The sequence below is a fragment of the Miscanthus floridulus genome, chromosome 16 (assembly GCF_019320115.1).
Source record: "Miscanthus floridulus cultivar M001 chromosome 16, ASM1932011v1, whole genome shotgun sequence".
Taxonomy (NCBI): domain Eukaryota; kingdom Viridiplantae; phylum Streptophyta; class Magnoliopsida; order Poales; family Poaceae; genus Miscanthus; species Miscanthus floridulus.
In genome coordinates, this window is record NC_089595.1 from 63367874 (window position 1) to 63380995 (window position 13122).

Sequence of the window (13122 nt, forward strand, 5' to 3'; positions counted from 1 at the left end):
AAACTGAAACCTAACTTTAAACAGCTGTAGTTTCTAAACTACTGGGCCAAATGCCCTCAAATTTTGACAGGAGCTAGATATATAAATTATACACAACTTTTGTATTCATCACATTCACAGGAAACTAAATTATCATGGGGAACTTTATAGAGTCCCCAGATCTGTCCCGAAGGACATAATGCAAAAAAGAAATAATTATTAACTTATGTGGTAAACACATAAACATACAAAACCATCTTTACTAACTTATCATACATATCACAAGAACACCAGAAAGTAGGGTGTTCATCCCTAAAACATTTCTTTTATTCCCTTTCTTAATTTATTTAATTAATTAGAGGAAATAATAAACATATATGAAAAATACACCATTAATTCTATAAAAATTACAGTAGACACTACATGCCCTAAGTAGACTACCATAAAAATTTCACACCATTTGAGTAAGTATAACAACCTACACAAAAATGGTAAGGCAGAATAGCTTAAAATGGCATAATTAGGAAACCTTAGTGAAAAGTGTCAAGCAACAGATTTCATATTTTTCCTAGCATCCTTAGGGTACTAGGATACTACCTACCAAGTTTCATGACCATTGGATTCATAGATTAATTACTAAAATTTACACAAGAATCATCCAATGATAAAAGGAAAAATCTATAACTCAAAAACTACACAAGCAATGACTCTCAAATTTTAACCAGAGCTTCTACTATACAAGACTAGCTTACCCACAAAATTTCATAATTTTTGGATCACAGAAACTCAAGATATGATTTAAACAAGTTTGCATGCATTCAAAAACACATTTCAAGTTCCTATTTAATTCACCCAAAATTTCTACATAATGTGCTCAAGACATATTTTTCTTAAATACTAGACCTAACTGTGAATCTAACAAAATTGGAACCACCAAATTTGGATCTACCAAACAGGAGATACAAAAATATCAAATCAACATTCAAAACTGCATTTTTGAACTAGCCCTATGACTACACAGTCACTAACAGAAGGGACCCGCCTGTCAGCCGGGCCCGCTGGTCAGCGACATCGAAACAGGGGACGTGGCTCGCACGACGGAAATCCGGCGGAGCTCGCCGACGGTGGCTTCTCCGGCGACGATGACGGCACCTACGTGACCGCCTCAACCTCACGCGTCGATTGATACCCTAACCCCAAACCCTACCGGTCTCTAGGTGCGCCAGCCATGGAGCTCGGCGGCTCGGCCATGGCGCACGGTGGCGCGCGGCCGTGTTTTGGCTCAACGGCGGTGAATCCAGTGACTACGTCTTCGAGGTAGACACTTACGGCTCCTAAGGGTCCCCATGCGCGCACTAGAAGAGGCAGGAAGGGAGCGAAGGCGGCCAGCCACGACGAGCGCTAGCTCCGGCGAGGTACGGCCATGGCGACGGCGTCGGAAAAACGGCCAATGGCTCTCACCTAGGGCTCGGATGTCATGGCTAGAAGGCCGATGAGTTAGAGGAGGGCACGGCGGAGCTCTAGACGGAAGCTAGCTGGCGGTGGTGACCCAGCGAGCAGGCGCGAGCACGACGGAGCAATGGCGGAGCTGCTGGTCGGTTGCTGCTCGCGGTGGAAGGCAAAGGAGGAGAAAAGAGAGTGAATGGGAGGGCAGAGGGCGTGCGGGCATGCTCCACTTCAAGGCGGCCAGCGCATGGTGCGGTCAGGGCGAGCTGAGCGCGTGGCGGACACGCGGCGGCGACGGCCTGACGCCGGTCGGTCACTGTAGCGAGTCTGAAATTTCATTTAGTTTCGACAGTCCCGACTGACAGGCGAATTTCAACTGATGATGATCTCCCAAACCATGACGAGTTAGAGGAAACAATTAACATGAAAGTTGTAGAGCTATAGTAGGGCTACAACTTTTATTTAGAAATCAACAGCTAACTCTCAACGGATCACGGGTTATATCACGCCAAAGTTGACCCAATCCAACTAAATTGCATTTTAGGACTTAGAAATAATTTCAAGTGTTGAATCCACCTTCAAAGCTGACTTGTGGGACCTTTTTGGGCATGTTGTGCACATTTTCAAGAGTTGGTCACAAAATAATTTTTGTTCCTTATAAAATTTACTACAAGTTTGCTTTAAGTTGCTCAGACATGCATAGACTCTAAGTTGCACTTTTTAAACAGTCAAACAATGACACTCCAAGGGTCAATTCAAGTCAAACTTGCACTTGAGGGCATTTTGGTCATTTTGATGTACATGAACAATGTCCCAACAAGTAACCTAAGTATAGTTAAGGTGTAATAGACCATGATCAACCACCTTTACAAAATTGTTATACCTCTTTTAATGATCACATGTGATAAAGCAACTAAACAAGCAATTCACTCATATGTTGCAATGAAATGTTGCACATGTTTCATAGCTTTGTTGTTATTCTACACTTGTCATATTTCTACCATGTTGCCATGTTTCAAGGTATGAGAAATTTATGTTGCATTCACAGATTACACCAATTCTATTCACAACAATCAAGCATGAAACATACACAGTTGAAAATGTTGCATATGCATGTTTCAGTAACAATGGCAATGATGACATAGATGATGCATATGTTTATGAAGTGAAATGCAATTAGTGGAAGCCAAATACCTAGGGTGTTACATAATATACCATTGTAGCACTTCACATGAGAGTACTCTAGCTATCGTTATTTATAATTTTTACCACAGGGATGGACGGGCAGCTGGAATATATTGATAACTTATACATATGATGGAGAGATAAACCATAACCAAACTTCTACTCACAATAGGGGTAAGTCAAGAGATAAATATGATAAGTAATGATAAATGATAAATGATCACTCAGAGTACTCCTTTCTATGGCATTAGCATGGCGAGGTAGAATACTAGAGGAATAATTCCTAAGTCATTCTTAATTACAAGTCAAAGCATATGTTAACTAGTGCAATTACACTTAGTAGTCACGGCTAAGATCAACTTCATATCTACACATAAGGGATATTACTAAGGAAGATTAAGAATAGTGCTTGTCTTCCTTAGTGACTAGATTATACTTGTCCTATATTTGGGGTGTGGACTACAAATGACTCAATAGGAGTGTCACATCCGTGATCTACCACATGGTCCAGAATATATGGTGCATCCATAGGGAAACAACGTATAAGCACGACGATTTCACAATGTCGACCACTCACCCCTGGTACCTTGGAGCGAGCGCTATAGGAACTTATGCTTGAACATGATGATAATCTAACTATACTAAGCATATAATCAAAGTAGACGATGAACATGATAACTAGGAACATGAATAATAGTAAGAACAATGTCAAATCAATTGTACCACACATATGAATAGTGAAAGAAACAAAAGAGGATACAAGGGGCTATACTGAGCTAAGCTCTTAACATGATCTGGAATCCAAGTGAAGCTTGCCTTCCTCTAAACCTAGCCTAGCTAGCTATGCCTTAGTTACTTGAAAGATAAATCGCCCGCTCTCCCAACTAGCTATCACTAGTGTAGTTTGTTCAGTAGTTTAGTTTATGTAGTTCACATTCAAGTTCCACTATCATTCATCTACCTAGGATACACTTATGCTTCCCTAGCAATCTATCAGTAAATATAAATTCTAGCCTTCCGCCTTTCGGTGGGAAAAATATAAATTTGACACTCGGTACTCACCCATTGAAGTGCTATGCGATAGTTCTGTGTGCTTGCGGAACTCCTCCAATAGTTGTTAAGAAGTATCAATAGACACCGGTTGTGGCAATGCCAAGGTGCCTTCCCCTTCAGCGGGGAAGCGTGGCACCGGATGGCCATGGAGAAAGCGTTGTACAATGCGACAACATCAAGACTACCAGCATAAGGTAAAGTGCTAGAGCCATAATTAATTACCCATGCTCCCGTCGCAAACTATCACAGAGGGGAGGACCTCCGAACACCGTCTCCTCCGGCGAGTCTTCCCGTGGACGCTTCTACCGCTCTGCCATTGGATGAGATTTGGAAGATGGGGTGTGTGGGTGGTAAGTGCAACAAGTTTAGAAAGGAATCATACTTGCTACCCTGCTTTTATCGAAGTATATATAGGCGAGCTAGGTGTTGGTGTTTATTAACTTGTCACTTGTTTTAGCAGCCACCTAAGATTTTTTTATATTTCTTAGCATCACTTTTACTAAGTTGTCATCCCTAGCGTTGATGCCAGAAATGCTTGTTGGTACTACCTAGCATCACTACTAGAATGATACTAAGAAGTAACTTAGTATTTTTTATGACTAGAGATAATGTATATATATGAAAGGGATCTGCAAGGGCACAAATAATATACCATTGTAGCACTTCACACGAGAGTACTCTAGGTATCGTTATTTATAATTTTTACCATAGGGAAGGACGGGCAGTTGGAATATATTGATAACTTATACATATGATGGAGAGATAAACCATAACCAAACTTCTACTCACAACAGGGGTAAGTCAAGAGATAAATATGATAAGTAATGATAAATAATAAATGATCACTCAGAGTACTCCTTTCTATGGCATTAGCATGGCGAGGTAGAATACTAGAGGAATAATTCCTAAGTCATTCTTAATTACAAGTCAAAGCATATGTTAACTAGTGCAATTACACTTAGTAGTCACGGCTAAGATCAACTTCATATCTACACATAAGGGATATTACTAAGGAAGATTAAGAATAGCGCTTGTCTTTCTTAGTGACTAGATTATACTTGTCCTATATTTGGGGAGTGGACTACAAAGGACTCAATAGGAGTGTCACATCCATGATCTACCACATGGCCCAGAATATATGGTGCATCCACAGGGAAACAATGTATAAGCACGACGATTTCACAATGTCGACCACTCACCCCTGGTACCTTGGAGTGAGCGCTATAGGAACTTATGCTTGAACATGATGATAATCTAACTATACTAAGCATATAATCAAAGTAGACGATGAACATGATAACTAGGAACATGAATAATAGTAAGAACATTGTCAAATCAATTGTAGCACACATATGAATAGTGAAAGAAACAAAAGAGGATACATGGGGCTATACTGAGCTATGCTCTTGACATGATCTGGAATCCAAGTGAAGCTTACCTTCCTCTAAACCTAGCCTAGCTAGCTATGCCTTAGTTACTCGAAAGATAAATCGCTCGCTCTCCCAACTAGCTATCACTAGTGTAGCTTGTTCAGTAGTTTAGTTTATGTAGTTCACATTCAAGTTCCACTATCATTCATCTACCTAGGATACACTTATGCTTCCCTTCGGAATCTATCAGTAAATATAAATTCTAGCCTTCTGCCTTTCGGTGGGAAAAATATAAATTCGACACTCGGTACTCACCCATTGAAGTGCTATGTGATAGTTCTGTGTGCTTGCGGAACTCCTCCAATAGTTGTTAAGAATATCAATAGACATCGATTGCGGCAACGCCAGGGTGCCTTCCCCTTCAGCGGGGAAGCATGGCACCGGATGGCCATGGAGAAAGCACTATACAACACGGAAACATCAAGACTACCAGCGTAAGGTAAAGTGCAAGAGCCATAATTAATTACCCATGCTCCCATCACAAACTATCACGGAGGGGAGGACCTCCGAACACCGTCTCCTCCGGCGAGTCTTCCCATGGAAGCTTCTGCCGCTCTGCCATTGGATGAGATTTGGAAGATGGGGTGTGTGGGTGGTAAGTGTAACAAGTTTAGAAAGGAATTGTACTTGCTACCCCGCTTTTATCGAAGGATATATAGGCAAGCTAGGTGTTGGTGTTTATTAACTTGTCACTTGTTTTAGCAGCCACCTAAGATTTTTTTATATTTCTTAGCATCACTTTTACTAAGTTGTCATCCCTAGCGTTGATGCCAGAAATGCTTGTTGGTACTACCTAGCATCACTGCTAGAATGATACTAAGAAGTAACTTAGTATTTTTTATGACTAGAGATAATGTATATATATGAAAGGGATCTGCAAGGGCACACATAATATGCCATTGTAGCACTTCACACGAGAGTACTCTAGCTATCGTTATTTATAATTTTTACCACAGGGAAGGACGGGCAGTTGGAATATATTGATAACTTATACATATGATGGAGAGATAAACCATAACCAAACTTCTACTCACAACAGGGGTAAGTCAAGAGATAAATATGATAAGTAATGATAAATGATAAATGATCACTCAGAGTACTCCTTTCTATGGCATTAGCATGGCGAGGTAGAATACTAAAGGAATAATTCCTAAGTCATTCTTAATTACAAGTCAAAGCATATGTTAACTAGTGCAATTACACTTAGTAGTCACGGCTAAGATCAACTTCATATCTACACATAAGGGATATTACTAAGGAAGATTAAGAATAGCGCTTGTCTTCCTTCGTGACTAGATTATACTTGTCCTATATTTGGGGAGTGGACTACAAAGGACTCAACAGGAGTGTCACATCCGTGATTTACCACATGGCCCAAAATATAGGGTGCATCCGCAGGTAAACAACATATAAGCACGATGATTACACAATGTCGACCACTCACCCCTGGTACCTTGGAGCGAGCGCTATACGAACTTATGATTGAACATGATGATAATCTAACTATACTAAGCATATAATCAAAGTAGATGATGAACATGATAACTAGGAACATGAATAATAGTAAGAACAATGTCGAATCAATTATAGCACACATATGAATAATGAAAGATACAAAAGAGTATACAAGGGGCTATACTGAGCTAAGCTCTTGACAAGATCTGGAATCCAAGCGAAGCTTGCCTTCCTCTAAACCTAGCCTAGCTAGCTATGCCCTAGAATATGGTGGAGCTCTGAGGATGATTAGGGTTTCTATCTTCTCAAATGACTTATGCCTCAGGGAGGGGGGTAGGGGCTGGTATATATAGGTCGTAGCATCAATTCTGAGCCCTCAGATCAAACCGACTTGAAAGGACAAAGTAGATGCAAACTCTAAGGTGATGGAGAATTGACATTCAAAGGAAGAGGCTGATAGTGGGGCCCATAGGCTGGCCGGCCTGTAGGTGGGGCTAACCGGCCCCACCTGGCAGTGTCTCGTGGTCTTCTTTGGTGGTTTGGCTTCTGGTGTCCTCTGGAACCTTCTAGAGTTGTTTTCATCGTAGATAAGCGTGATTACTTCTGACATGTAGGTCCACCTTAACGATTTTCTAGATAAACCCTACTAAAAACACAGATTCACTAAAACTTATGGAATTTGTTAGTTTAAACCCCTTAACCTATGTTGGTGATTATTTTCATGCCCTTATTCAAGTTCTATTGACGGTTTATAATGTTTGTTAACTACCATCAACAAACTCCCCAAAGCTTAACCTTTGCTCGTCCTTTAGCAATGTTAAACTCAACAATAAATCAGGAGTTTTAAGATTTTTGAAAACATCATAGCAACTCCTTAAAAGTACACATGCGTTCAAACAAGAATTCTCCTCCGGATTAGAACAAACTATTCTCACTTCCAAACTTACCCATATTACCCTCAACCATGGGGCTTTTTAGCCTTCACTTGGGTCTTGATCAATTGAAAGATAGAACAATTAAGTCAAGCACTATGTCTCAAGTTCTTTGCTCAACCATTACTCCGGAGTTTTTATAGGTTTTCAAAATAAAACTCAGAGCTTCCTTTATATGGCACTCTCAAGTCTCTCAATATATGTGGTATTTGTGGATCCTTACCAAGGCAATAATGATGTTATGCCTTTCTCTTCCTACAACTAAGGCTTATGTGGAGCTCATAGGAGTGCAAATAGCATGAAAGAGCATACTTCCAATACACATTGTAAAGTCAAACCTCGGATCCAAAGAGATTTAAGTCATACAATCAAATCAAGATGTGCATATGTGTGGATGTATGGTGGATATATATGGTGGCACACCTAATTCTACTATGCTCCTTGAAAACATATCTCTCTTTCGAAACTTGGAAATCTTTTTGTAAGAAAACATGGGCTATCTTATTCATCTCTTTTTTCCCTCTCTTTTCTTTTTTCCAGACGGGCATCTGAGTACCCATTGTTTTAGATATCTCGGACACATGTTTATTTTTTTCATGAATAACTTTTGCATAGCCCGTGCCTCTACTTTGCAACAAAACTTTTGAGAGATAGCAACAAGAACTTGGAGCATTTATTTGGTGAATATCTTATCAACATATTTTTTGTGTTTACTCCCTATGTAGCAGTAAAACATTTTTGGGTGGATCTAGATGGAATGACATATTTTTGCGCTTACCCCCAATGTAGGAGTAGTGCATATGTGGGTGGTGTGTATGTGATCTTGATTTTAAGAGCATGACAAACCTCTCATAAGGGTCAACAAAGCTTGACTAAACTCAATGCAAAACAAGCAGCATATATGAGTGGAAGTTTTCCTAGCCTAAATATCATGTTTGGCTCTGGTAGGAATTCAAGGTTTGTCATACAGGAGCTCATCATGTAGCAGTTGAGTTTTTCAAAAGATAAATCTCTAAAACTTTACTATCACTTGGAATAGGATAAACGGTAGCTCAGATCTTCTCATATCATATCCGTCAATTACCTAGACTTAGATCAAGCATATGCTACCCACGAGTTTCAAGTTTAGAGTAAATTCTCATATCAAAACAGTCTTATCCAAAACTCGGGAGAATTCAAGGCTGAAAACTAGGTATTTGAAAGAAATTACAATAGAGCAACTATTCATCATTTCCATTCAGGAGATTATCCTCAGATTCCTTTTTATTTATTCAGCTCTTAAAACAGAAAACTAGCCACACACTTTTTATTTTGTTTTCATTTTTAAGATCACACCTTACTAATATATATATCTAGCATGAAGATAAATTTTTATTTTTGTTTTTTAGTTATGCATCTTTTTTCATTTAACATGAAGCAGACTCTCTAATAGTAAAACCAAAGGGAAAGAAATACTTATCTAGATACACAGGGGATGCTCTTCCCCCAAGCTGGATGTTGTTGTGGTCAAATGTTGAAGTTGAGTGATCCTTCTTAGAGCAGTCTTGTCAGCTACTGTCCTTCTCATTCATCGGGTGAAATGAGGTGGATACAATTGGGTAAACTTGCTCTTAATCTTGTGCATCATCCTGCAAAATGTTAACAAGAACACCAAAACTCATGAAATGGATTAGGATAAGGGAACATATCTAGTGCAAACCAACCTCTCTGTGCAAACCGTGCAAACCAACTGCGGGGGAGAGGTGGGAGGGGGGATTTGCAAAAGTGTAATTACGCCCGCTCCTAATCACACTTTTGCAAAATCCCCCTCCCACCTCTCCCCCGCAGTTGGTTTGCACGGTTTGCACGGAGAGGTTGGTTTGCACTTGATACGTTGCCTTAGGATAAAGGGTTAGCAGTTAGCGTCTAGAGATTAGTTGTTCTTGGGGTTTTAGAAATATTTTTGAACTGGCAGAATTTTAGCAGGATGTCTCTCTAATATATTTTTGGATTTTCTTATATAATTATATGCATGGTATTTTTATTTTTTATGGAACCACAGTGAATATTGTTGCGGTTTTTTACACATCGTAAAAAGTATTCACATGGGGCTTAGGATTTTATAATGCAATGATAAGATTTTTTTTAAATGCAATGCTGATGTAGAAAAGTAAATATGCTAAAGTAAAACAATTCATGCAATGTGAAAAGTAAATATGGATAACTACCAAATTTACCTCTTGGTGAGGGTTCGGATTTTTAAGTCCTCCGGATAGGACTTTACTGGAGAAGAATCCTTTATTCTTTGGGTGCATCATTTGGTCTTAGGGATGAAGACCTTGATGAGTGCACATCTTGTGATGGTGACTCTGATGATGATGATGCCACTTTTTCATTCTAGACCTGCTTGGTCTGTGGACTTGAATTTGGTGGAGTAGGTTCATCCTTCACAACTTCTACTTCTTCTTTCTCATTCTTGGGGAGTTGATTCCTCTAGCGTTGGGATGCTTGGCGTCTTCTCTTGGAGCAGGTCTTCTTTGGCTGTTCATAAGTGGTATAACTATTAAAATAACTACCTTTTGTCCTAGGAATTGGAAGTGAACTTGTCCAGATTCGATGTAGATGATCGTGTTAGTCGTGTTGAGGAACGATCTTCCAAGGATAATCGGTACATCTTCTTCTTCTTGTCCCATGTCAAGGACCATGAAGTCGGTAGGGACATAGTGATTTTGTATTCTTACCATGACATCTTTTGCTATTTCCTCTGGAAATTGGATTGATTGATCTGCCATCTGCAATTGCATATATGTAGGGAACAAAGATTGATCACCAAATAAGTAGTCATATGTTACCATGGACATTATGTTGACACCCAACCCAATGTCGCAGAAGGTGTTGTGAAATATTCTTTGTCCAATGGTACACTAGATCATGGGTACGCCTGGATCTTCTTTCTTGGTAAGGAATGGTGAAGCGAGGAGGTGTTCGAACTCCGATCGAAGTATGTTGATCATGTTGACTGATTCTTCTTGTGGCTACCTAGCCTTGTTCTTCCTTCTTGGTCACTATTGTCTCTTTGAGCAAGTACGATGTTTGTGGATGTCCATGAGATTGCAAGATACGATTCTTGAAAGTAAACCTCTCCTTCTTATCCTTGATTGTGAAACAGATCTTTGCACTGTCTGCGTAGATGATGGTTTCTGCGGTGCTTAGGAAGGGTCAGCCCAAGATAATGGGTGCCCTTACATTTCCACCTATTTCTAAAACCACAAAGTCTACGGGAACATATGATTGTCCCACTTGAACAATGGCATCTTCAAGAACTCCCTTGGGGTACCAGAGTGACTGATCTGCATGCTGCAAATGCATGTTTGTGTACAACAAAGTATCTCCATTAATTTTTATCATAAATTACATTTAGCATGATATTAACAGTTGCTCTGATGTCATAGACAACTTCTTGGAATATGTGGGGTCCAATGGCGATGGGGATGACAGGTCTTCTAGAATCACCTTTCTTTTTGGGCAAGGAATAGTCTTTCCACCTTCACATCGATGGTTGTATGCAGTAATATGCTGCATTGTGAATATCGACAAGATTTGTAGTTTCTAGATCTTCCGGCTGCCCTAGAACCTTACCATTGTTGGTTGGAGGAACAGCAGCCGCCAGCTAGGCTATTTGTAATTCTATCATTTTTTAAAGCTATGCTGGTTTTTAATAGCAGAGGAGAAGCTATCCATTCTATTATTTATATTTTCTAATATTTTATCACTGGAAGCTAGTTTTCTAAATAAGCCCTCCATAATTTTAGCTTGGCCAGAAATTAACTCTCTCAAGGGTGGTTGATTATTGAAATTATTGAAATTGTTACCTTGGTAATTATCTTGGTAGTTGAGCCTTTGTTGCTCATTCCATCCTTGATTTTGTTGAGGACGATAGTTGCTATTGTTGATGAAGTTCACATCCTCATGGGTTTTAGGGCAATTGTTCCCTGAATGCCCAATGTTTCCACATTCTTCATAGGTTATGCGGGAATCATGAATGTGCATGACTTCTTGCTTCTCATTAGCTCGGTCTTTAAGCTTCTTCATGAGCAATCCATCTTGGCAGACAACATGTCTACCTCCTTGAGTTGATGCATACCTCCACCTCTCTTGTGGGTTTGGAGACGTTCTTCATTCCAACCTTGGTTGGAGGCCATGTTCTCTATGAGAGTTGTTGTTTGTGCAACTATGAGTGATAAGAAAGCACCTCCAGTAGTGGCATCCATATTCTCACAGGCGTTGTTTGTCAATCCATGGTAGAAAGTTTGTATGAGTAGCCAATCCTTCATCCCATGATGAGGACATTCTAATATGTAATCTTGGAAGTGTTCCCATGCCTCTCAGATAGATTCATCATGTTGTTGTTGAAAGCTTGAGATCCTCCCACGCAGAGCATTAGTCTTGCCTATGGGAAAGAATTTTGCTAGGAAGGCAGTGGAGTAGTTATCCCATGTAGTGTTTCTATCTTTGTTGGCATAGAACCATTGCTTCGCCTTCCCAAAAGTGAGAATAGGAAGAGGCGAAGTAGTATGGCATCTTTGGATACTCCTTTGATGGTGAAAGTGCTGCAGATCTCCAGAAAGTGTTTGTAACACCCTAAAATTTGCATTCTTTTAAAATAGTTAAATTTGATTTATTTATGTAATTATGTGTGCATTCAAATATAGGAAAAATAATAATTTTTGTGCAATTAAAATCAATCTTAAGGATGGATACATGTTGATGCACTCATGCTGTAGCATTTTATTTATTGGGTTGAGTGGTTTGATCCAAAACTCAAAATGATTCCAAAAACTATTTGAAAATGAAGTTGGAAAATTGTTTTGGAAAAAGAAAAGCCAATTCTTTGTCCCTCCCTCTCTTTCTCTCATTTGGCCTGCTGGCCTATTTTCCCCCGCCGGCCCGCTCGCCCACCTTCCCTTCCTTCCCCTTCTCCCCTTTCTCTTCCTGGGCTAGCCCAACTCGGGCGAGCAACCGCCACCGCCGCGTCCGCCCCTCCTTCTCTCCCCACTGACGCCCTGGGCCCGCATGTTGGCGCCGTCCTCTCCCTCCGTTCCCACTTTGCACGACGACGCAACTGCCGACGCCGCACACACGTCGTGTCGTGGGAGCACCCTCCCCGCGCCCCGGCCTCTATAAAAGAAGTCGAGCCCATCACCGCTCTCCCTGCTGCCTCCCCTACTCCACTCTCGCATTCACCCGAGCATGCGGAAGTCACAACCATAGTGTCGTGGTCCGCCATCCTCCCATCGTCTCTGCCTCCAATTTTCACCATGGTGAGTTTCGCCGTGCTCTCCTCTCTCTCCCCGACCTTTTCCCATGGAAAATGGTGGCTAGTATGGCCATTTTCGAGTGCGCCGGCGAGCTCTCGCCACCGGCCATGGCCACCACCGCGTCGACCGTGTCCTCCGGCCGCGTTCTCAGCCTAGGCGAGATCGCCTTCACCTCCCCTCTCTCTCTCCCAGCGCCCTCAGTTCATCGAACCATGGCCCAAAGGCCTTGTTTCCCGCTCGCCAATGACCTCCTCACTGTAGGCCATGGTGCCCTGCCCTGCCGGAGCACTGTTCCAGCCGCCGGCTTTCCCCTCTCCCCCTTTCTCCTAATCTGAGCCATCCATC

General features: G+C 41.0%; 1 non-coding gene across 1 annotated transcript; it reads left to right on the forward strand.

Moving 5' to 3' along the window:
* Nucleotides 1-11791: 11791 nt before the first annotated feature.
* Nucleotides 11792-11900, forward strand: LOC136514689 (small nucleolar RNA R71). The gene has a single exon (XR_010773828.1). It is a non-coding gene; the product is annotated as a small nucleolar RNA R71 (small nucleolar RNA).
* The last annotated feature ends 1222 nt before the right edge of the window (nucleotides 11901-13122 follow it).